Source organism: Epinephelus lanceolatus, chromosome 16 (genome assembly GCF_041903045.1).
Source record: "Epinephelus lanceolatus isolate andai-2023 chromosome 16, ASM4190304v1, whole genome shotgun sequence".
NCBI lineage: Eukaryota > Metazoa > Chordata > Actinopteri > Perciformes > Serranidae > Epinephelus > Epinephelus lanceolatus.
In genome coordinates, this window is record NC_135749.1 from 4,656,287 (window position 1) to 4,680,562 (window position 24,276).

Genomic DNA, 24,276 nt, shown 5'->3' on the forward strand with positions numbered 1-24,276 from the left:
CAGGTAAAATGCATGCTCTATTGGGTTTAAGTCTGGAGACTGACTTGGCCAGTCTAAAACCTTCCACTTCTTGCCCCTGATGAACTCCTTTGTTGTTTTGGCAGTGTGTTTTGGGTCGTTATCTTGCTGCATGATGAAGGATCTCCCAATCAGTTTGGTTGTATCTTTCTTTAAATTAACAGACAAAATGTTTCTGTAGACTTCTGAGTTCATTTTGCTGCTGCCATCATGTGTTACATCATCAATGAGGATGAAAGAGCCCGTCCCAGAAGAAGCCATGCAAGCCCAAGCCATGACATTACCTCCACCGTGTTTCACAGATGAGCTTGTATGTTTGGGATCATGAGCAGATCCTTTCTTTCTCCAAACTTTCACCTTTCCATCACTTTGGAAAAAGTTAATCTTTGTCTCATCAGTCCATAAAACTTTTTCCCAGAATTTTTGAGGCTCATCTCTGTACCTTTTGGCAAATTCCAGCCTGGCCTTCCTATTCTTCTTGCTAATGAGTGGTTTGCATCTTCTGGTGTAGCCTCTGTACTTTTGTTCATGAAGTCTTCTGCGAACAGTAGATTGTGATACCTTCACTCCTGCCCTCTGGAGGTTGTTGCTGATGTCACTAACAGTTGTTTTAGGGTCTTTCTTGACAGCTCTCACAATGTTTCTGTCATCAACTGCTGATGTTTTCCTTGGTCTACCTGTTCAACGTCTGTTGCTTAGTACACCAGTGTTTTTTTTCTTCTTCAGGACATTCCAAATGGTTGTACTGGCTATGGCCAATGTTTGTGCAATGGCTCTGATTGATTGTCCATCTTCTCTCAGATTCACAATTGCTTCTTTTTCACCCATAGACAGCTCTCTGGTTTTCATGTTGGTTCCACCTCTAAATGCAGTCTGCACAGGCAAAACCTATCGTACCCAATCTGAAACTGAGCTCAGACATTCAGTGCTATTTATTGTTTGAATAATCAATGTAATTGGGAGACACCTGGGCAACAAAACACACCTGTCAGTCACATGTTCCAATACTTTTGCTCTCATGAAAAATGGGTGGGTTCAAACAAAAGGTGCTATCTTCTAAGTTGTGTATCAGATCCAGATGTAAATACCTGGAAATAAAAGCTGAAATGTTGATCTCTTGTCCCATATTCATCTTTTGATGTCAAACCCAAATATTTTCAGTCTACAACAAAAATAAAGGAATTGGCCTCACTGTTCCAATACTTTTGGAGGGCACTGTAGGTCGGATACTTCATCACAGATCATATCTCATTATTATTCCCAGACAGTCAATGTAAGTGGATATTGACACAGCCGAAGCTTTTGGTTTAAACAACACGCCATAATGTGTGAAAAATCAAAAATACAAATAAGATAATATAGGGAGGAAGAGAGTGATGATATGGTGAGAAAAACAAAGGGATAAGCTCCAGTCATGTGGCGCTCAGGAGAGTCGGGGGTGTGAGAGGCAGATGGGCGAGGCAGGAGCATCAGTTTTTTCCAGCTGCTTGCTGGCACACACACTGACGACAAGGTTACAACCCCTCCAGCTTTCACTTTTTGTCTTCCTTTCCCTTCTCTATCCTTCCACTTCATTTTCTGACACCCCTCTTTCACCATGTCTCACTCCTGTCTTTTTACACTTCATTACATTCCTCCTGCAGACATCCTGCAGTATGTGCTGGATGACATTTTCTAACCACCCAGTGAGAAACACCAGCACAGACGGCTGACGATCCCATCCCCCCACTTGCTCCTTGGCTGACGTTCCACGTTGCGTCCAACACATGGAGGTCACACATCCCTTGAAATGTGTGACTCACATAACAAACGTATTGAATGAATGTATAAAAATACACTTTTGGCGGCGTTTGTGTTATTAGATCGTGAATGTGTAGGTGAACTGTGGGTGTGTGTTTATAGCCTTATGAGTTTTTGAATAAAGCTGTTCATAACATGCCTTTTGCAGCTCTTTTGCCCTCTGGATATTAAATCCTGTTATCTTTACATAATGTAAAGTCTTAAGAAGATCAACAGATCTCTGTGGTTTTAACGTCTCTTTATCCCAGGAAGATTTGATCAAAGAAAACACAATGTCTAGGACATTTATGTGGCTGAAAAGACGATGTGATTCCCTAATAAGGCAGAGGTATGCAGCATACAATTCGGAGAACACTTGGACAACAACCTAAATCTCATGCATCGCTGACAGGGGGATACGAGGGGTGACTGGACAAGATCGCCATACCACCTGGCCACGTTACAGCTGTCTCACTTTCGTATTGTCTGCGCTGATGATGGAAAAAAGAGAGAAAGTATCTAAAAATACCAGCAAGCACCTCCTAATGTCAGGAAGGAAAACAGCCAACTCAGCGAGAATATCCCCTTCACAAGCGATCACATCTCACTGATGGAAGCCCACAAGCTGCATGATGGAGAGATCCCACAATGCAGTGCCGTGACTTGTACAGTACTGGGCATGCAGGACTCACTCTTGGCTCCGGTGGAAAGATCACACATTCAGACAACTCCTCATCTTCTCTCACGGACTCTCTTCTGCTTCCTGCTGCAGGCTCAGCTGTGAGGTTCACACATCAGTCTGCTGATGCCAAGGAAATAATCACATCTGCGCTGGTTAGCGGCTCCCCCAGCCTCTCATTTCTGCCACAGAGCTGCGGATTACAACTGCTGGAAGTGTGACTCACTACACCTGGGTGATAAGGAATTCTCTCGCTCCTTATTTTAGCACTGCATAATTAACCTGTTCCACATTTTAATTTTAGGGGAGGTCCTTTAGAGAAATAAGTATGAAATGATGCACATATTTTAGGCAAAAACAAGGTTTGATTAAGTATTTCACCGAATGGAACTGTCATGTTGTAGCCTTGTTATATTTATCTCTTAATAAAAATTTTTAATTGTATACTGTCAGTTTTTTTCATGGTATTGAAAGTGGTATCAAATGGTATCATATAGTTTTCAAAGTTAGAAATTCCAGTATCGTGTTAACACTAGCATGTATACCTAGGAAAAATTATGCATCAAAAATGTTATATATAAACAACATAATCATGAGCCAGTAATACGTATAACCCACCTAACTAGGAAGACTGTGATCACGTAGTGCTGACAGGAGCAAAGAAGGAAGAAGTATAAAGAGCGAATCCCATGTAAGGACGCATGTTGGGGTGGTGGTCAAACAAACACAGGACTTCACCCAGGAGACCAGTGTTTGTGTCTCGTATCAAACCAAATTAACTTTGAGTTATTTTATGGTACGACAACGTCCAACCATGTTTCTTATTCTTAACTTAACCTGCATAACTTTACTACGTAGTGTGACGATGATGAACATAATCCTTTTCCTGAACCTAACCCAGTCATGGCAGTGTTAGCAGCCGGAATCAGGCCAGCTGATAGCTCGATTCTGGGGCGTAATATATGCTGAGTCTAAGCCGAGTCAGGCGACCGCATGTGGCCCGTATTATTTCTTCCAGTGTGTTGAGTTTGGGCCGAAGCCGGGCCTGGTCGTTTTTGATAATGGCCCAGTGATGGCAGTGTCACAGCCAGAGTTGGGTCAGCTGATTTGGCCCGATTCTGGGGCTTCATTCATGGCCAGTCTACGCCAAGCCGGGCAATCGGATGTGGCCCAGCTAATTTCATGCGGCATGCCAATTTGGGTCGATGCCTGGCCAGGTCATTTTTGAAATGGCGCGGTGATGGCAGTGTCAGCAGCCAGAATCGAGCCAGCTGATTTGGCCTGCGTCATTTATGCCAAGTCTACGCCAAGTCGGGCAACCGAACGCAGCCAGTTAATTTTATCCTGCATGCCAAGTTCAGGCTGATTCTGAGTCAGGTCATTTTGGCTACCTGGGAACCTACGTAATACCTTTGCTTTCCTAAACCTAACCTACGTAACTCACCATCATGTACAAAACGTTACGATGCCTATCCATGATTCTTGTCCTTAACCTACCCTAACCAGCAGGGGCGCTAATTAATTAGATATCACAGAAACTGTTGTATGAGGATACATTTAACATTAGCATTGATTTGGAGTCGTTTTTCTAGCCATTTCACGAATGCATCACGTTGTTCACCAGCTAGTTGCTAACTATCTGTCTGCTGTTTGCTGCTAGGTAGAGCAGAGTAGAGTTTTCAGGAAACAGCTACCTGCTGTGGCCACTGCAACACTACGAGAGTGGTGAGAGTGAGTCAGAGTAGTAAACAAAGGAACTCACTGTAAAGCTCTGTAAAGCCATGAGGCTGCAGGTGATAATTCTCTGAAGGATCATTACTACGAACGACCACTTTCACGTTGTCATTTGATGGACTGTAAAAAAAAATATTGATTCCAGCTACTTAAAAGCATGAGGGTAAATTTAATTGGACAGTCATGATCAATCACCATCAAACATACGGCTAAATGTCTATGACAAAACATGCGATAAGAACCAATACTCCTAACATTACAGTATTTGCCATAAAGGAAGTAACTAATGAGGCAAGTAATCAGTGAGAATTATTGTCTCTGGGACTGCTCACAATCTGAACACATCTGTGCTTTCAGCTGTAGCTCTCTCACACCTTCTACCTGCTCCACTTTGTCCTTTCATCTCCACCTCTCTCTTATTCTCCATCTGTCCCCCTCTCTCTTTGGTTAATGTGTGAGTGAGAACACAAATACATCTCATATCACCATGTGGAGACTAACAGCTTGCACAGCACTGTGATCAGTGACAGTCTTGTGAGCTTCAACGCAGTCTCTGTCACAGCTTCCATCGGGACCACATCTACTTTACTGTGATGTATTCTGCGACAGATCTGTCATATGTAAAGAGCGATGGCTGTTTTATTTACAGTTGACAACAACATGCTTCCTGAGCTACATTAAAAACAAGAGTATTCTGATTCTTTAATCATGCTTCCTGATGGATATCAGGACAACTGATGAGACTAAAATCTGCATGTGCACTGTGGCCCAGCATTTATAACTGCTAAACTTTGGACCAAAATCAATGCATCTCAGTGGAATCACAGTGGATGTGCTCACTGAGGCAAAATAACAAACCAGATTAGCTGCGTCTCACCACCCACTTCCACATAGTACAAGTGGCCTGACAGAAGATATTCAGTATGATTTGTAGTCAGATGTGACATGCAGTAAAAAATGAGTTCCCTTCTTCCCTGCTTATTGTTTAGCACAAACAGTCAACACATCAGCGTTCCACTAAGTGGCAGCTGGCAGCAGTAGAAGAAACAAAACAATGCGCCGGTGCAGTGTAAAATATTCTTTAAAAATCATATTTGCAAATGTTTTATGAGGAAGGAAATACATTCACCATATTTGTTCGACCTCAAGGACACACACAGTGTTTGGGTCACACACACTGATTTTTGTTTGTTTACAAGAAAACACCTTTGAGTCCCATTTTAATGCAGGACTTGTATTGTTCAATTGTGCTACTTAAGCGATATCACAGGAGAGGCAATGCTGTGGTTCTGATCATCATAGCTGTGATTCGGTCATAGGCACAGGACCGCACGCCAACAGATTATGATTTGTTTGTTTATTTAATCATTTATTTGGCTCCACTAACATAAATAGTTCTGCAACTAGACTGAGACTGGACTGTTGTCAAGCAACACATAAACATTCCTGCACGCTAGCCTGCTATTCTGTGTAGGTCTGCACGTTAGCACAAGACAGCTACTGTGTGTCATGTTTATTTATCTGTATGTTTGTATTAATTATGCAACCAGTGAACTAAGGGTCTGCTGACAGTTGCTTTGGTGGCATGTTTGATTTGGACTTAACATACTGATCAAACAGTATGTGGTGAGATCGGCTGATGTCATATGTAGGCTGACCAAACGTCCTCTTTTGCCCGGACATGTCCACTTTTCACATCCTGTCCAGGGCGTCCGGGGGGTGTTTATAAATTGATGATAATGTCCGGTTTTCCTTGTGTGTGTGTGTGTGTGTGTGTGTGTGTTAGAGTGCGGCACGGGCCGCATATTTCTGTCCGAACCCGACAGTCATTCTGTTTTGTTATGTCCGAACCCGAACCGAGCCCGACATTATTTAATGACTAAAGCACTGAGTTTGTGTCACACAGTTGTTATGGTTACAGGCTGTTTAACAGGCCGGGCGTGCTCCGTGGAGAGGGAGGCCTCCGTGTTTGAGACGGGAGCGGGCGGCAGGAGGTCCAAGGCTTCCAGCGAGGGGAGAGGGAGAAATATAACAAAATAAGATAAAATAGAAAAAACCTGTCTCCCTCTTTTATTTAATTTTCAGCGTTTCATCAAGGCGGAGGCGGGCAGCAGGAGGTCCGAGGCTTCCAGCGAGGGGAGAGGTAGAAACAAACAGCCAATGTGTGTGTGTGTGTGTGTTGTGTTCAGGTGTTGTCACGTAAATAACACTCCCCAAGCAATAAACAGGACAGACAATAGGATTTTATTTATTTTTACACTACATTTTCACTGAAAGCTGACCGAATCCGACCCGAGCCCGTCAGGTAGGCCTACCGTCGGGACCCGTCGGGCTCATATCAGGTAGCCATACTCTAGTGTGTGTATGTGTCCCCTATCTATAGGGGCCTATCTGAATTTCTGTCTTTGAGAGAGATTATTTTGTAATATAACTGATTTTTCTATCCATACATATAAACTTTAAATTATATTAAAATTATAAGGCATCTTTGAGTAAACTGTGAGTATCATTTAAATAGGCTATCTCGTGGCTGGGCCGAGTGTCCTCTTTTTTGGAAATCAAAATATGGTCACCCTAGTCATATGGGCATGTATGGATTACTGAATGATCCTACTAGGCACAGGCCCAGGGGCCCACAGTGTTGGGGGGCCCCTGGCCTTCACCTGCACATGTTCCGACTAGGAAGAGACTCAAAATGACCACAAAGACATGCAAAGGAGCTGCAAAGAGACACAAAACAACTACAAAAATGAGTAAACAACCACAAAATGACCCTAAAGAGACACAAAATCACTGTAATGAGACACAAATCAACTACAAGGATACACAAGATTACCTCGAAGACACACAAACAGACTATAAAGAGCCAGAAAACAACCACAGGAACACAAAAAATTACCTTAAAGAAACATTCAGCCACAAAAAAGAAGCAAAATCACCACAAAGTCTGTGTGTCTTGCTCCTATGTAGGAGAGGTGGTGGGGCCTTTTGCACATCTGTGCCCAGGGGCCCATTGTCCCATCATATGAGCACACCTGGAGGTTTGCAGTGAAGTGGCTTCTTTCCTTCCCTTTATCATCCTCTGACAACCATCCATGATTAGCTCAAATGTTATTTGTGGAAGTATGTTCATCTTTGCGGTTCAAAGGGTAATTAACAGTTAAGGGGAGACACTACAGGTGTCATGTATTGCTTAATTTTGGACTATTTTGCCTCCATAATATGTCATCTTTCAGACCAGTGTAAAGAAATTGTCCATAACACACATGCACATTGCTGAAACTATAATTCCCTCAGTGTTCAATGTTCACAAGGTTTTGTCAGTGAACCTTGTGAGCTGTAGTGGAGCTGAATTTTGTAACTTTTCTTTTGTTAAATGTTGCTGTTGTCCCTGGCTTCATATGAGCAAAGGAAATCTCTGCTAACTGCTAGGTTAATTTATACAATGTAAAATGCCATAAGCTTGTGCTAATAACGTTAGCATGTTGTATTTGTGGGGAAAACGTGTCCAGATAAAGACAAGTGTTTGTCTGTGAATGCTGCGAGTTATAGTGAAGCTGTGTTTAATGTGTGTTTAATGTGTGTTTTGAATCAACTAAACTTGACAGCACTTCACAGACACCCACAGTTTTGGAGGTGTAACTGGAGAGTGACACAGACACACCACCACACAAGTATAAATGCTCACAGCGGTGTAGGCTACAGCGTAGGCTCTGCATAGAGCTGACACACAAGTATAAATCCACCCTAAGGCTGAGCTGCCTTCCTGGAGACCTGATATGAGCAGTCATGGAATGCCTCTTGTCCAATCGAAGCACTTAGTTGGAACTAATTGTTGTATAATGCTACTTAGTAAAGTCGAAGATTTAACTGCCTGTTTCACCACACATGCTAACTGCTTCTTTCCACTCATTAATTGTCATTAGGAAGTCACAGCTGCACGTCTGGCCCCACAAGACTTTTACATCACCACTGATCACTGACACGAGCGCTGCTAAAAATGAGGGCGCACTGAAAACTGTCAACATCTATAATATCCAGCATGTTCCAGGGACCCTGTCCAGCCCCGGCCCCCATTAATCACTCAGATCTCATGTAAGAAGAAGCGGCACCTCTGACAACAATCAAACACTAGAAAGGCTTGTTCGGAGATATGGTGCAAGCTCCTGATCAAAATAAAAGTAAAAAAGAATCTTCACAACTGTCTGTGTCAAATGAGAGGAGAGAAAAAAGCCCGAGCATTACAGCGGTTCCCGTTATAAGAGTATCATGCGGTGCCCTGAGAGGCAAACAGCACATTTAATTGAACCGACTCCACAGAATAATACCGCTCTTTTGCTCACAGCTCCACAGAAAAAGGTTGCAATGTGATTGCACCAGCAGCTGGAGAAATGAGTCTGCAGTCATTACGGCTGCTTGTAAATGCATCCAAGCCAGCCGGCGCCACATCGATTTTTCTATTTCTGATTGGCCCTCTGTTATTGCCCAGAGAGCCCTGCGAGAGGGTGGCGGGGCGAAAACGCTGAGCTTAATTGATGCTGTCATGGTACGAAACAGGTTATAGTTTTTCACCCGGAACATTTTCTTTCACTCCTCTCACTGTGGCAATTCTGCTCTGCTCTCATATATTTAAAAAAAAAATACAGGCACAACAAGCACAGCTCTGTTTATATTTATGTGGCAGAGGCAGAGACACAGCTGGTGGTTATTCTTCCATAAAATTCCTCACATTCTGCTCCGAGCTAGAGTAAAGCTTTAACGTCCCACAGGGCCAATTCAGCCTACAGACAGCAGTCAATAATAATAAATACAAGGAGAACACACCAGTGAATCAAAACAAAAATCAATACAATACATACATAGACATACATACAGTGCATTACTGTACTGTACTGTGCTTAATCAGAGGAAGCAGCAAAAGAAAAACTAGAATTACCGCCTCGCTGTTGTTTCCCTCTGCAAACCAGTCAAGTTGCAGTTACAGTTTACATCCATGTCTGTCCAGACTCATATGAAGCCATGACAGTAGACAGTGTTTTAAATGTGGATGTTGCTGCAAAGAAATATTCCAAAGCGTGGACGCTTCACACGTCTTCACACACCTTTTCAAATGTCTCCCCTTCTGTTCCTGAGATATGATGTTGACTAATGGACAAAGAGTGTTTTTGCTGAACAATCTGATGTCACAGTGAAGTTAACTTTTGACCTTTTGGATATAAAATGTCAGCACTTCATTATTTTATCCTGTCAGACATATGCGTGAAATTTTGTTATAATTAGTGTAAGAATTTTTGAGTAAAGGCCAAAATTGTTGTGCCAAATTTAAGGAAATTCTCTCTAGGCGTTCGTGAGATACTGCGTTCTTGAGACTTAGACAGACAACCCGAAAACCTTTGAAACCATGAGGCACCGTATTACATCCACAGCTACTGCAGTAACAGGCCAATTCACAGTTTGTTTAAAAGGATGATATCTGATGGAATTAAAGACCTCATGTATCTGTTTGTGTCACCTCAGGGAGGTAAAACCTGTGCAGTAGGATGACCTGAGTTTTCTGTGTGGCTCTGACTTGTGTCTGATAAGTGTGCTATTCGTCTCTTTGGTCTTAATATACAGTTGTATGAAGGACTTCTTACCACTGGGCCATGACTCTGTTCTTCTGTGTGCAGAAGGCTGACGACAACTTATTAGTCAGTTGCTATCTTTAAAACATAACTGTCTTTATAATGTAATATAATAATACAACAGTCTCACAATCGTTTGTGTACAAGATAAATAAAAGTTGGGAAAGGACCCTGAGCAGCCCTGTCTCCTAGAAATTAGTTTTTATACAACTATTTCGCAGTATTAATACATTTGTTAAGGGACGAATTACATTTTCTAATAACATTATAAGGAAATGTTGCTAATTAATTAAAATGTTGATACTGGATGTATCAACAAATTGTTCACTGACAACTTATTCTAGTTGTTTTCCGCCACATAGGCAATCTTAGAATACACTATCCACTCAAAGTGACTACAGCTTTATTTTTCATTGCCATTTTTGGTAACATTTAAAGAAGTATTTCATGCTGGAAAGATGGTATTTTCACAAAACTGGCTGTAGGATGTTAATTGGTACTAAATGACCAAAGAAAATGGAGAAAAGGAGGTTAAAACCTAGCAGTACCAAAATGAACAGTGCCGTACCGGATCAATAAATGCTCCAGCTGGTGAGAGACATAATGCAAGTTGGTTTCGGCTGGTCTGAAAGCAATATGGTGGCCGGCTGGTGACAAACACGTATTGCAGTTAAACAGTAAGCTAGAATATGTGTCTGAAAACATCTGAAGTGAGAAACAGACAAAGCGCTGCTTCGTTTTACCGTTTGATCTGAGACTGCTCTCAGTTTGAGAAAGTGAGAGGTAGATCCGCCTCTATACTCATTGCATCTGTGGTGGTGGCGGGCATCAAGCCCTCGGGAACAGCATGTTTTGAAGCTAATTTTACATCATGGCCAAATGTGGAATCACAACATCCAGGTATGTCACATGATGCCATGGTGCCCATAAAGATTTTTCCCCACAGACTTACATAGTGAAAGAGGAGTCTATAAATCAGTAGATACATTTATTTCAGTATCACAATCGACGTGAAATGATTCATTTCACTATAAAGATTTGATCTATTTGAAAGTCTAGAGGAGCTGCACAATTAAATAATTTAATCTCCATTAAAGTTAGCAGAGCGCTAACCTGGAAGTTAGCCGCTCAGTCGTGCTCAGCCGCTGCAAGTCTCTAGTGCACTTGCTCTTTGGGCCCCACAACACATACGATCTGGGTAATTTCATACCACAGAAAATGAGCTTTTTAAGGTTCAGGCGCCACTGAGCAACTTTCATAGGAATGAAAGGGGCCCTGCCTCCAACTATGTACCCAGTTCTCTTTACATATGCATTGTAGGCGTACAAAAATGAAGAGGTACAATCTGTAGTGGCATCTGTGGCATTGAGCAGAGATCTGTGCACTGGGAGGGAAGTTTAACATCATTCATTTACACATACTACCATCATGTTATGGTACAAAGCTGGTTGAAAATTGGCAAAGCATCCCTTTAACCAAAATCACAATCTTTCCCTGACCCTAACATAAGTGCTTTTGTTGCTGTTGTTGTGTGGACATGAGCCCCTAGACCTGATCTTTGTGTGTCCACCATCAGCTCCGACCAACTCCTTGCAAATCCATTACTACATAAATGTATTGTTTCATTAATTCAAAGTAACGCTGTCTCTGGACACAGTCAAGGCAGCGATTAAATTGTCACCACAACTTAATTATGAAAGCATTTCAGTAATATACAAACATAATTCCTCGGAGACAGGATTGCCCTGAGCAGGAAGATGAGAGTGTACTAGACAGAGAACCATTCACTCAAAGTCTCTCTCTGCTCCCTGACAAAAAATCAATTAACCAACAAACAGAATTAAAACCCTCGTTCTAAATGACAGCAGCCTATGTGTGTGCATGTGTGACTGAAAACAATTCATCAGTGAAGAGCAACCCTGTTTTTTGTTTCTTTCCAGATGCCTCAAAATAAGATTTAGCAGGGTCGTTATGCATCTTCACCCTCCCTCCTTGCCTTATAAGCTAACTGGAGGGGCTCCAGACTTTCCTGTGTCATGGCTAAACTCCCTCTTAAATATTTTTCATGACAAGCGAGGTAATCGTTTAATGACTTTGGAGATATGACGACTGGAACCACATTAAGGAGTCTAGCGACCTTCTGCAGTTCCAAAGACTGAGAGATGAAATGACATTTAGTTGTGTAGCACAGCTTGTCGGGAGTTCACCCCCCAGGACTCTTCCTCTCCTTTGATAAGATTGAAAGATTTACGCACTGCGGCTTCATCAATCAGCCCTCTACCCTGCCTCAGCTCTAAGAGAGTTCATGATTAAAATCGTGTGCATCAAACCTTAGATACAATTTCATTTGACAGTTCGGCGTCAGACGTATCAGAACTTATGATCTGATGCCTTTTCTGGAATCATCTCTTACTTTACCTTCCACATTGTGCTGTCTCCCTCATAAAAGGTTAGTTTCTTCTGATCTCATCATTGTTTAAAGGTATGCTAAGATGAAATTGGCAGTTATTCTTTGTTTTTGTTTGGGAGCAAACTTTGTCCATTTGGTGTTTTGCCTAACTGTATTTGTGCAATTGGCGATGTGTCTGCAATTTTTGTAGCTCTGTCTTGGATGCATGGTCTGGTACCTGGACGCTACCTTTTCACAAAGGTCCCGATCTCACTGAAGTGGGCAGAGTCTCTGCAGATAAATCACCACTACACAAATCTAGTGGGTCTTAAGTGATGACTGAGAGGGATAAATTTTGTATGAGTCTAGACATTGTTTTTCAGGGAAATCCTGCATAGTGAGGGATCTAATAATCCAAGGTTTATTAGAAGAGAGATGTACATGTTTTGTAAGACCATATTTTCACAATAGGTAATGTAACATGACAATGTATGCATGCATGTATGAAAAGGATTCTTTAAAAATGCTCCAGTTTGTCAATCCAAATCAATTTCTAAAAACAATCCTCAGGTCCCAGTTGTTTCTCTCCTCAGTTGGCTGACAGACCAGAACTAAATGAACAGCGTTATGATCGGGGGTGCCAAGAGGAGCTTCGCAATAAGATTTGTAGGCTCCCCTGATGGTCCCGTAACAAAGGTCTAGCACCTCGCCATGTCTCATAGGGCAGGTAACGTACTGAAGAAAATGACTAAGGGAATTAGAGCAGCGATTAAAATCCCCCATAATAAGGTTAGCTGCATCAGAGGATACTGCAAACTCTGCATTACTCTAATGGTGACTGATGCATTGTCTAAGTTTGATTTGGGGTGGGTATAATAAACCATGAGAAATGACTGTGGAAATTCTCCTGGCAGATAAAAAGGGCAGAGAGCTGAACAACACAACCTGGTCTCACAGAAATACGTGAAACATCACATTATGTGGTGGTGGCACAAATGTGTTAAAATGATGTGCCGGCTCCACAGAAACAGTGCCAGTGGAGAGTCAGTTAGGATTCTTTGTTGTGGTGGACACACGATGGACAATGATGGCACACAGTGGGCGGTGGTTAATGTTGGATCCCATAGGAAGTATCAAGAGCGACAAGCTCTGCGTATGGAAGAGGTCGGGATGGGGATGAGTCAAACAAACATAGGACTTTCACCCAGGTCTGAGGTGTTCATGCCATGTGTAAAACCATGTGAACTTTGAGTTATCTGAAGGTATGTCATCAGCATATTTCTTTTCCTGAACCTAACCTACGTAACTTTACGTTAAGCACTAACGCCATTTGTGGGGTGCTAATTCATCAGATATCATGAGTCCCTTTTACACTGCCAGATTTTCAGTGAATGTTGGGCCATTTTGCCGGCAAGCTGCGAGCGTTTAGACACACAGAGCCGGATTGGCGAGTTGATCCGAGGTGCCCAGTTTTCCCAGTTTTCCCCAGGCTAACCAATGGTTTGCATCTTGTGATAAACCCTCTGTATTTATTCTAGTGAAGTCTTGTCTTGCTTACAAGAGCAGCAGGATGAAAGCTGAAGTGTTTGGGGCACCATTATCTGCTCAGATTCAACCAAATGCTTCAAAACTCATTGGACGATGCTTCACAGTGCAGATGGACATTGACCTGAAGCATACTGCAAAAGCAACCAAAGACATTTTTAAGGCAAAGAAGTGGAATGTTGTGCAATGGCCAAGTCATATCATCTGACCTGAATCCAATTAAGCATGCGTTTCTCTTGCTGAAGCCAAAACTGAGGGCAAAACACCCAAAACACAAGCAGGAAGTGCAGACGGCTGCAGTAAAGGGCTGGCAGAGCATCACCAGGGAAGAAACCCAGCATCTGATGATGCCTATGTGTCCAACACTTCAGGCAGTCATTGACTGTAAAGGATTTGCAACCAAGTATTAAAACTGACTGTTTAATTGATGATTATGTTAGTTTGTCCAAATACTTATGAGCCCTTAAAGTCGGGGGACTGTGTGAAGAAATGGTTGTAATTCCTACACGGTTCATACTACATTTTTGAAAAAAGCCTTAAATGAAAGCTGAGAGTCTGCACTTTAAGCAGGTATTCATTGTTTCATTTAAAACCCATTGTGGTGGTGTACAGAGCCAAAATGATGACAACTGTATCATTGTCCAAATAATTATGGACCTGACTGTATGTAGTTAAGTTACATGGCATATTTACATGGTGTATTTACATCACTTTACGATGTACTTATGTCCTCTATGTAAAATACATCATTCTTTTATAACCAAAAATACAACCGCTTGCTAAACCTATCCCAGTAGTTTTGGTGCATAAATCCAACCGTGCTGCCCAGTACGTAACAGTCATAGTCCTTTTAACAGAAACCGCAATCTTTTTCACACACCAAATAATGAGATGTTAAGTGGTCGTGGTCATTTAACATATTTCTGTAAGATCACGTTGGAGGGTCCAAATCTCAAGCGACAGCACGTCGGTCCCTCCATCCTATTCCTTAAAGACTGTATGTGCACTGCGTAGTCTCTGGGCCACTCCTCCCCTCCTTGGTCCTGGTTCTCCAGGGGTACTTCCCATGGTCTTCCTTAAAAAAAATTGCCAGCATATAACAGTGTGTTGCTGTGTTGCCATCATGCCAGAATTACAGCACTGAATGAGAAATTCTTGGCTGTATTTGAGTGTGGTCAAACTTCTGCAGGCCAAACAGGGCCGTAAAAAAGACCCGTATCATGAGAAAAAAGCTTGTGACCCTCATGATAGTACGATGACAATGGATCAGACAACAGGACGGATAAATCCCCCTTGTCCACGCAGGGAGTATCAAACAAACAGACGAAGGAACAACAAAGCAAAATAACAAACAAAGGGAACTACTGCTGCGGGTCGCCCTGAGTACAACTGTGTTTGAAAGGCATAAGGGAGGTATCTAAATCAAGACAGAATCCATTGAGGAGAGTCGGGGGAGAGCCTCAACAACAGAAAATATTCTTGTTATGGCTACTGTACAGATTTGCAGTCTAAAGGGACTAATTAAACTATTTGTCCCTTCACACTTAAGCTTTTTGAAATGGAGAGAAAGATTCAAGATGAACTGAAACACATGCTGAACAAAGAGTGGGAGCGATGCACAGAAAAATGACGTCAAGACATAAGAACAGAAATATTCTTGTGGTCGGGGAGAAGTGATATGTGGTAGAGGAGTAGGACGGACAGAGGCAAAGAGGAGGAGGCTGCTTTGAGATACGATCTCAACAGAGTTATCGGTGGAGTGTGCAGCAAGTGTGTGTTCTCCACCACGCCTTATCAGTTGAGAGCTGTTGGCCCTTTTATGCTAAAGGGCACACACACACACTCCTTCACACACTTTTTCCCCCTCTGGCTTCATTAGCTCAACCACATACCGAGCACTGGGAGTAATTGGCTGCCCTTTCAGCCTCCTAATGGCTAGAGGAGAGGAAAGGAGAGGCGAGAAGAGGAGGTGAACGGGCAAAATTACTGTCATTTATTTAAAATCTCCACAAGAAATTAATTTCCTTACGCCTTTTCATGTAATTTTTCTTTTTTCATTAGCTACTTAAAGGGATTGTCCAGATGTTTCAAAGTGGGGATGTATGAGGTACTGCTCTATGGTCAGTGTATTACATACAGTGGATGTCAGTCGGCATGCCCCCCTCCCAGTTGAAGAAGCAGAAAATAAGAACCACTATGGCAGGTAAGCCGTGCTCTGCAGCAGAAAAACACAATTTAATCACCCAAGAAAATCTATAGCCACCTGAGTGGACACTATATAGAGAATATTTTCACTGCTTTACCATGCTGTCAGACTACAGATGTCAATGTTTAACCGTCAATCGGTTAACCACCGAGAATATTTTTGACCAGTTACACATGTCTATCGGTAGGTTAATTTTGCCTGCCTACCAAGCCCATTGAAAACTAGTTAGTGGCGCTGATGCTTCAGCGATTAGTGCTTGCACCGCTGTCCACACCCCAAAACGTTGCTATGGAAACTTTGCGGTGAGTAAGCACTCAATTTTGAGCTGCACACCCCCTTTAGCATCACTGTTAGCTCTGTTAGATCGGCGGTTTGGTGCAGCGTCTGCAGTGATGTGGGCACTGTGTCAGACCGTCATGGTGAAGAGGGAGCTGAGCCAGAAGCGATGCTTTCAATTTACTTCTCCGTTCACGTCGCAACCCTCACCTATGGTCATGAGCTCTGGGTAGTGTCCGAAAGAATGAGATCGCAAATAAAAGCGGCCGCAATGAGTTTCATCTGTGGGGAGGCTGGGCTCAGCCTTAGAGATAGGGTAAGGAGCTCAGACATCTGGGGGGAGCTTGGAGTAGAGCAACTGCTCCTCCGAGTTGAAAGGGGTCAGTTGAGGTAGTTCGGATCAGGATGGCCCCCAGACACCTCCCATTAGGTGTGTTCTGGGCACGTCCCACTGGTAGGAGGCCCTTTCTTTGGCACTTCATGTTCTCTTTTGTGGTATTTTCCTGTTCCTACTTAATTTGTTTTTTATGCTTTTATTAGAAGACAAAAGGAGCAATCACAAACCAGTTCTGTCAAATTATTCCAGACCAGTGTCGTTTGATTGGATTCACTGGAGACAGTGCAGGTAGCCCCCCCTACAATGAGGGATTTGAACAATCATGTTGCTTGAGCTCCATATCTGATTTATTTCTACCCATTCAAAAGCAAGCAACTGCTGTTCACTCACAAAAGGCAGAGCAGCAACAATCCATCCTCCCAGGTTGCCTCATAGACTGCGGATGCTCTAACAAGGACCAAACTCATCACTGGCTGTGCTCTAAGCTACACGGAGCGTCACATTGGGATTGATTGGTAACATCTTTGGTTCAGGCCCTGTCTACCTCCAGCAGAGCAGCTTCTCTCTCGGCCTTATCTCAGACTTTATCAGACTGGATGTCTGACGGGCAGGAGACGCCCCTCCCAGTAGGATCAGGGCAGATTATGGGGTCGGCAGCGCGCATGGGAAACACAGACTCCGTGTCCACCCATGCAGGCCACGTCCCACTCATCCTACTTCCCTACATATGAAAACACAGCCACATAGAGAGGCTTACAAAGCATGAACACATGGGATGTTCTCTTCAGAGTGATTCTAATTCTCACTAGTTTCATAATAAAGACGTAACATGCAACTGTGTCCTAGGCACATACACTTTTGGCTCAGGCCTGAGAAACTGCATTGGGAAACAGGCCGCATACCTGCTGGAACAACAAAAAGCCTTCACACCTAAACAAAAAAACCTTCCTTCCTTCTTTTTTTTATCTGCCGTGCAGAGTAGTGAAGGGATGACGTTTTTGTTGGCTGACCCGAAAAATACTGTCATTGTATTTCCCATAAAAAATCCCATACGGCTTTTGTTGAGTGAACAACAAAAGCCCTATGGAATTTTTTTTAAGTTGGACTTTGGATTACTGCAGGACATAAACTCTATCACAAAGAAAAGTTTGTGGACTTACACGCAAGATTATCTTCACAAATGAACACCACTTTTATGTGTATGGAAACCTAAATGCAATCGCCAGGAGTAAAACGCTAACGTTAGGTTATTAATGAACTACAATACTGTCACATGACTTTAACATCAACACCACATCAAGGCTGTAAAGCCGTGTTCATTGTGATGGCACTCTGTAGCCTCAATTAGACACTTGTTGTCGCCTTAAGCTTCAAAATTCACAAGTGTGTTTCTGTTTTTGTCAGTGGTTTTCTGACCGGTGTAAAGTGAGCGGGGCTCATTTGGAACAAGGTAATGTCACAATGAAAAATCTGATCTGACAAAAGCCACAAGTCCTAATATACAAAAATGTTTTTATGTGTTAAACTTTTAATTAATAGCTCTGAATGCTTTTTTGTGCTTATTTTTCTATTAAATACCTCAGATTTTAAAGTTCTCAGGCCTAAAAACAAACCAAAGTTGACGACAGGAGAAATCTAGAGTGAAGTCCAAACTCATGACACATTATACCTGAGTCAAGTCCAGAGTCACTGCAGACAAGTCCTGAGTCAAATCCCAGGTCAAGTCTCAGGTCAAGTTTTGAGTCGAGTCCAAAGTCAAAACAGGCAAATCCCAAGTGAAGAATAAGGTCATGACGGGCAAGTCCCAAGCCAGGTTCTAAGTCAAGACAGGCAAGTCCTGAGTCAAGTCCCAGCTCAACACAGACAGGTCCCAAGTCAAGTCCAAAGTCACAACGGGCAAGTCCCAAGTCAAGTCTCAGGTCAAGATAGACAAGTTTTGAGTCGAGTCCAAAGTCAAAACAGGCGCATCCCAAGTGAAGTATAAGGTCATGACGGGCAAGTCCCAAGCCAGGTCCCAAGTCAAGACAGGCAAGTCCTGAGTCAAGTCCCAGGTCAACACAGACAGGTCCCAAGTCAAGTCCAAAGTCACAACGGGCAAGTTCCAAGTCAAGTCTCAGGTCAAGACAGACAAGTTTTGAGTCGAGTCCAAAGTCAAGACAGGCAAACGTCAAGTCAAGTATAAGGTCATGACTGGCAAGTCCCAAGCCAGGTCCCAAGTCAAGATGGGCAAGTCCTGAGTCAAGTCCCAGGTCAACACAGACAAGTCCCATGTCAAGTCCAAAGTCACAACGGGCCAGTCCCAAGTCAAGTCTCAGGTCAAAAGAGACAAGTTTTGAGTCGAGTCCAAAGTCAAAACAGGCACATCCCAAGTGAAGTATAAGGTCATGATGGGCAAGTCCCAAGCCAGGTCCCAAGTCAAGGCAGGCAAGTCCTGAGTCAAGTCCCAGGTCAACACAGACAAGTCCCAAGTCAAGTCCAAAGTCACAACGGGCAAGTCCCAAGTCAAGTCTCAGGTCAAGATAGACAAGTTTTGAGTCGAGTCCAAAGTCAAAACAGGCGCATCCCAAGTGAAGTATAAGGTCATGACGGGCAAGTCCCAAGCCAGGTCCCAAGTCAAGACAGGCAAGTCCTGAGTCAAGTCCCAGGTCAACACAGACAGGTCCCAAGTCAAGTCCAAAGTCACAACGGGCAAGTTCCAAGTCAAGTCTCAGGTCAAGACAGACAAGTTTTGAGTCGAGTCCAAAGTCAAGACAGGCAAACGTCAAGTCAAGTATAAGGTCATGACTGGCAAGTCCCAAGCCAGGTCCCAAGTCAAGATGGGCAAGTCCTGAGTCAAGTCCCAGGTCAACACAGACAAGTCCCATGTCAAGTCCAAAGTCACAACGGGCCAGTCCCAAGTCAAGTCTCAGGTCAAAAGAGACAAGTTTTGAGTCGAGTCCAAAGTCAAAACAGGCACATCCCAAGTGAAGTATAAGGTCATGATGGGCAAGTCCCAAGCCAGGTCCCAAGTCAAGGCAGGCAAGTCCTGAGTCAAGTCCCAGGTCAACACAGACAAGTCCCAAGTCAAGTCCAAAGTCACAGCAGGCAAGTCCCAAGTCAAGTCTCAGGTCAAGACAGACAAGTTTTGAGTGGAGTCCAAAGTCAAAACAGGCATGAGTATAAGGTCATGACAGGCAAGTTCCAAGCCAGGTCCCAAGTCAAGACAGGCAATTCCTGAGTCAAGTTTAAAGTCACTGAAATTGTAACTCTACTCTGACTTGAGTCCAAGTCATGTGACTCAAGTCCAAACCTCTGCCTAATAGCATAACATAATGGTGATAATGGCTCATGGGGAAGTGGTATTTGCTAATTACTATTAACAAGATTACTAAAGACGATATGTAACATAACTCATAAAGAATAAACAACAATTTCCTCCCATTATTGTGTTACTGCCAGACCAAAAAGCCATTTTACATGGAGCCTTTCTGTCCATTTCTTTGCTATGCTTTTAATGATTATGCTCTTTTTTTTCCCATAAAGCCCTCAAGAGTTGTCCTTTGAGAAAATTCCACTGGCCTTCCACATCCATCATGGTGCCAGGGGCTGTACAAACAGCAGACCTCTGCGGGGAGATGTTAACCCGACTCAAGGCCTGGAGGTTCTCCAGCTCCACTGAGGTCTCCGAACATCAGGGGCATTCAAAGGTTTTACTTGTCTCTCTGGATGAAAGAATGAAAGCTCCGAGTGGCCGAGCCTGTGTGTTTCTATCCCATGATCCAACACTGACCTGTGCTCACATGGCAAGACGGAAACCTTAACACAAAGTGACTTTCAGGTCATGGACCTATAAATTCCATGCATACATGCAGTCAGGGACATCTTGTCTTTCTAGAATTTCTAGCAGCGTTGTGCGAGAGCAAGGTCACCTATAAGAGCAACACTACATCGGTTGTTCTGTGAGAGCCTGCGATATAGAATACATAAAGAAGGAGAGCCATGCATGAAAGAGCCATTGAGGAGGGATAATAATGAAACTGTTTCCTTTTCCCTCCGCACAGCACCTGCCTCGTTGAAACACACCTTGACTACGACATCTATCATTTGTTCGGTGCTCAACGCCTTAGGGTTAAAACCTCTGTGTATACAAGTTATGAGTGTGCGTGTGTGCAGGCAAGAGAGAGAGAGTAGCACTCCAGCGCACATTTATCTTCTTATGTAACAAGACTAGCATTAGCACATGCAGGCTAAACGCTGCCCAACCAAAATATCAGCAGCAGCAGCAGCAGAATCGGGCCTGTCCCACATCCCGAGCAAACTGAGTGGAGCCGATTTCCTCAAGACATGATACCCAAATATAAGTCAATTTGTTCATGCTGCTCCACCACACTCTCATTAACCCGGGGTCACACCCAATGACGGTCACATTATCAGACCTCTCATCACTCTTTTCGTTATTACCCTCCCTAAATGACAGCTACAGTGCCTTTCCACCAACAACTGCTGCTCATGTGACTCCTTTGAATATCCCTGAGTGGATAGATTGGGTGACTTTCTGACTTTCTGCACAACATTTCCCGTCTTTGTGCTTTACACCAAGTCTGACGGGAACCAGTTAAATCTGAAAGGATTATACGCACAGCGTGCAGCAGCTGGGTGGCATTTAAGAAAGAATATGTAGCTGTGAATGTGTCATAGCCCGAGTCTGAATCAGCCATAAACGGGCCTGCTATCTCAACGAAGAGGAGAGCAGAAGTCCTGTAGGTGACAGATGGTTATTAGAGATTATATACATCGAGGGCCACCAGGTCCCTGCCTTTTATTCTATTGATCTAGTCCACAGCGATGGAGATTTCCAATATGGATCAAATCACATTTTACAGGATACATGAGATGCAGAGATTGCAGCTATAGGAGGACTCAGGCTAATGGAGCAGACGATAAGCTGCATTATGACCACACTGGATGGGTGGTAAGGCTGTTATAAACCTATTATAAAGCAGTGAGACAGCCTGATTTAAGATCCCTAACCTGGGAGTGGAGAAAATAACTTTGTGCCTCATTTCACTCAAGTGATTTCAGGTAAAGAGACGGCAAAGGTGGCAAAGGGTGATACTTGATTGAAAGCTCTCTGCAATTCAACAGATTGTCTGTAATGTCCCTCTATAATGTTGCTATATGAGAAGATAGTCAGTGTAATAATTACACACACACCCTGCAGTCCCAACAAGAATAATAAAGCCCTGTAAGTATGAGTATGGCAGATAAGGCAGCAGCTAAGAGGATGCAACTCAATCTCTTCCTATCTCCCCCTTTTCTTCCTGTCTGCCTCTCTCAGGGAGGTAAGTGCACCTCATGGCTGTGAGACAGAGAAGCAGTGCTGGAAGATCCAGAGCACCACCATGCGCATCCATCCGTGCCTCCTGTCCCGCGTTAAGATCATTCATAAAAATGGCAGGCCGATGCCGCTGTCATCCTATTGGCTGCACAAAAGAGGATTTTTATTTTAGTGATTAATTCGATGAAAGCACTCCGATGATGATGATGATGATGTGGAATGCACATTTGCAAAACATCTGTCCCGATGCGATGAGACAAACTGCAGGGGATCTACGGGAATGTTTTCAGGTCAGATACTCTCGGCTAGGCTACACTCGCTGGTTATTGTCACCACACAGCCGTGATATGCACCGTTTCCGCGGGGAAACAAAAGCGCCTGCGTCGCTGTTCCTAAATTATCATCACCAGCGGTGGCATTACAGGAAATAATATTTTAGGAAGGCTAAACATCTGCGATGTAATGTCGACCCTCTGTCTTACCCGATGGAGCCGAGGTGGTGTCTGTGGTGGGGAGAGGGGTGTCCCTGCTCCGGTTCAGCGGGGCCGGTGTGCAGGACAGCCGGGTGGAGATGCAGGGATGCTCGGCTCGCTCCGGACGCTTTCCTCCGGTGCTCCTGCTGTACAGCGCTGCTGGATCTCCGTCTGCTTACTACTGCTGCTTCTTAGTGCACACTCACACACATCCACACACGCCGACTGACTAGCTGAGTGACTGACTAAGTGGCCCTTGGCTACAGCAGCCGAGCCCTGCAAACCATGTTACCGTGCAGGCGAGAGGCAGCAGTGATGGTGCTGCGATGCGGAGCTGCTGCTGCTGGCGGTTCCTCTCCTCCAGGGGCCGGTCGGGACGGGATGGCAGCGGAGGACAGTGTGTTTAAGTGGTGAGCGCCGGTGGAGTGGATTTAAACGGGGGGATGGTTTCGTTGAGATTACGTGGTGGGGGTTTAATTAGACAGCGCTGCGCCTATTGGCACCGACGTTGCGCACAGCCCTCCTCCTTCTTTCCTCCCCTCTCCATCTCTCCTTCTCCTCTCTCTCTCCCAGTAAAACAGATAGATGTGTGTGTCACAACACAGAATGATGGCGCACCATGCTGTGTGTATAATATAATTTCCTGCGCCACATTTTTGCTCTTAGTGATAGATATAATCGGGGCCACAAACACGCATATAAATGTTGATATAAAATATAAAATTCCGGATTTAGTCGGTAGAAAACAATCTGTGATTATTGTGCACTATTGCATTTCTACAGACAACCATTGTGGTTTTGCTAGAGCACCCCAATAGGATTAGTGTCTTAATGGAGTTGGGAAATTATTTCATGATCTTCATCATCTTCCGCCCGACAAAACGGCACAGAAGTGGAATAATATATAATTGGATAACACATATGAGTATGAATTTTGTTGAGCTGTAATGTAAAAAAAAATCTCTAGGCTCTTAAATTCTCAGAAAAATCTGCAAAATAAGTAAAGAGAAAATTAACCAATAATGAGCTAGACGTCTAGCTCATTATTATCATTATATTTTATATTTATTTATAAATGAATACAAACAAGAACAAGCACCAACAAGAAATCAACACACATAATCAGCATTGCTAATGAAAAATAACAAATGAAATACCATACGTGCAAACTGGCAAATTTCAGTCTCTATTTCTTCGTCTTTTCTTTTTTTGGTTTGTCTCTTTGTTTACCACATCTCAGATGGCTCTTACTTACTCTAACGCAGGGGTTTTCACCATTTTTTAGACCAAGAACCTCTTAAGTGCCGCACAGTGATTTAGCATTAGCTAGCTCACATGGTTACACAAGCATTCATGGGTAACAGTTAGCCTATCACTAGTGTTGTAAACTGTAAATTAATTTTTGTTTTTTATTGTTGCTAATATGTTGGATTCATGTTAAAGTACATTTTTAGATATATCTTAATTATAAAAAACAAAAACATAATGTTAAATTCAAGTTTAAATTATCAGACAGTAATTGATGGCCCCCTTCCAGTAAGTCTAAAGACCCTCCGCAGACCCCCTGTCGAAGGACCGGGCTCTAATGCTCTCCACACACTCCACTCCACCTATCAATGCTAAAGCATGTTCCGACTGTGATGATCACTCATTGATGAACACATTGAGGCAATATGCATTACCAGGACTAGAGATGGTGTCCCTATCAGCTGTTAGCATTAGATCTTTGGATAATTTTTCCTTTGTGTTCAATTTTTTTTAATGGGGGGATTGTGCAATTTTGTCACCCGTCCTTGGTGACCAACTATGCTGCTTGCGGGATGATCTGCTGAATTTACTATCCACTACTGATGAGCAGATATTTGGAGACAAACTGTTGAGCTAATTCTCCAGCTGAGT

At 43.3% G+C, this 24,276-nt stretch overlaps 1 protein-coding gene across 1 annotated transcript in view; it reads right to left on the reverse strand.

Annotated features, from left to right (window-relative positions):
• The window catches only part of LOC117264108 (hippocalcin-like protein 1), a 63,621-nt gene extending 40,724 nt beyond the window's left edge, over positions 1–22,897 (reverse strand). Inside the window, exon 1 of the mRNA XM_033637930.2 lies at positions 22,387–22,897. The gene's annotated coding sequence lies outside the window, so the exon portion shown is untranslated. The remainder of the gene's footprint in view (positions 1–22,386) is intronic.
• Between the last annotated feature and the right edge of the window lie 1,379 nt (positions 22,898–24,276).